This window comes from Gymnoscopelus microlampas (genome assembly GCF_963454915.1).
Source record: "Gymnoscopelus microlampas genome assembly, chromosome: 2".
Classification (NCBI taxonomy): Eukaryota; Metazoa; Chordata; class Actinopteri; order Myctophiformes; family Myctophidae; genus Gymnoscopelus; species Gymnoscopelus microlampas.
The window spans coordinates 51,023,159-51,025,658 of NC_139939.1; positions in this window are offsets into that span (position 1 = coordinate 51,023,159).

Sequence of the window (2,500 nt, forward strand, 5' to 3'; positions counted from 1 at the left end):
AAAAGCGAGAGAGAAACTGTGAGCCAGGGTTGTTGGTGATGGCATGTGTTTACCCATCAACCTACAAACAATAGAAATACCTTGTTAGACAGAACTCCTCTCGGCTACTGTCATCATGCATCTCAGCTCAAAAGGAAAATTTTAATAAACTTTGAACATCACTTATTTTATTCGAAAAGATCAATAGGACTTTCAAAGTTGTCCCAATGTGGAAGATTTTGCCAGCCATCTTTTTCGCCTAAACTCCGCTCATCTCTTAAAAGAAAGCTGACTTCATCACTGCAGCTCAAGACTGACAAAAAATGAACGCTAAATGTGCCTTTTCTCTCAATGTCGAATGAATAAATGATATTCCACTCTTTAATCGACACGTTCAGCCATAACAAAGAGATTTTCAGACACTTTGAGGACACCTAACGATCAGAAGTATCAGCAGGTGCCGCTCGTTTGCTTTGACGGGACAGCAGATGAGAACACCAGCCCCTTATATGTTTCTACCTACTTTAGAACAATCTTGCTTTTGCTTTCTCCCTCTTTCAACCAAAGAGGGAAGAGGGAGTAATCATTTCATCTTCACCCCCCTCCTATTCCAGTTTCAAAGTTATTTTGCCCATGATAAAGTGCTCTGTATTTTCGACTTCGAAAGTGCCTTGTCTCTTGAAAAACGTGACATTTCATCTATATATAGTGCCTGAGTGTGCTTCGGTTTAACTTGTTCTGGTGCAGAGCACATCTCGTGCTGATGTGTCTGACAGCTGCCGGTTGAAAGACAGCCGCATCAAATGTTCTGAGGATTCAAATGAAGTTTCGCCACAATGTTGGGGGGACGGGGGGCCTGATATATGCTAATGAATTGACAGGGAAGAATATACCTGCTGGTGGAAAGACGGAGACAGACAGAAAGAAAAGGAGGGGGGAAAAAATAAGAAAACACTTGGTAGACAGCGCTCACCAGGATTTCAAAAAGTCACAAAGTTTGTACACTAGAACCCAATTCACATGTGGTAAATGCAACAAAGGTCTGACTTAGAAAGTGTTGATGTAAAAGAAAATAAATTGGGACAATTCTCCATAGGATACAGCATGACAGTAAGCAAGATTATTATTTATTTGCCAACAAGCGGGGGCCAACTGTGTCTCCTCAATAAATATGCATTACCTGTACACCTATGGTGAATTCCTGAGAAGCACTTTTCTGTGCCTCTGCCACAGGGTTTAGGAAGTTATGATGCATCTACATAACGAAAGACCCTGAACTGTATCAACAAGCAAAGGTGTCACAACTGATCATAATAGTTATATATAAATAAGGAATAAAATGTTGGTTGGATAGAGTGTTTCAAAACATAATTCTATAGGGACAAATATTCTATATGTGTCTATTGTTAATCCTGTGAATTGAAGAGCATCCTTGCGATATCCTTTACTATGCAGATGCTTACAACTTCAACTCCTTGGGTCTTGTCTCCAGGCTACCTGACTTGAAGAGGTGGTTAAAACCGCAACCCCTATGTCTTTGCTATTCATTTCAGTGTTCAGCTCAGTAGACGGAGCTTTCATAAGGCAATACAAATCCATTCCAGATGTGGATCCCAGTGGAATTCCAGGAAACACACTATCTCCACTGTGTAGTTCATCCACAGGATAGATTACTTATGTCTCATATGTGTCAAAAACAACAGGTTAGGATGACTGAGTCTGCAAATCGAATCACCGAGCAAAGAGTGGCAGAGAAACAGAACGTTCTTGCGGGGGTTCTGACATTTCTCGGGTTTATTGTGTTATGTCTAGCATCGTCAATGCCTTTCTGTGCTGCTTAGGGAAGGTCTTACATGCATATGTTGCTGAAGCTGAAGATCTAATCACTGGTTTCTATAATGAACAAAATAGACAGACTAACATCATTATAATAATACAAACAAGGAAGTATAATAAACACATTATGTGTGGAGAGACTGGTAAGAGCGGCTTATTCTTGGAACAACACACACGCACACACACGCCGCACGCACGCACGCACATGAATGTACACACACACACACACACACACACACACACACACACACACACACACACACACACACACACACACACACACACACACACACACACACACACACACACACACACACACACACACACACACACTTCAACTTCATGACAATATAATCATAGCATCCTTATTACACTCATGTATGTATACAGATGGATGGTACATGCACATACACAGATGCAGACAGACAGACAGGTACTCAAAGGGCCGTATTACTCCTATGTGATATATGTGCTATACACTGTTTAACAACATGAGCCCTAGCGTCCCTATTCTGGGCATATCATAATAGACATTCGGCGAAAAGAGGTGAACATTCAGTGAAAACAGGCAAACATTGTGCACACCTGCAAGCTCACAACTTGACCTTGAGCTTGTAGATAGGCTATTTTTTATTAAATATAGGGTTTAACCCATTAAAACCGGGAAAGCATCTGTGTCATTAAA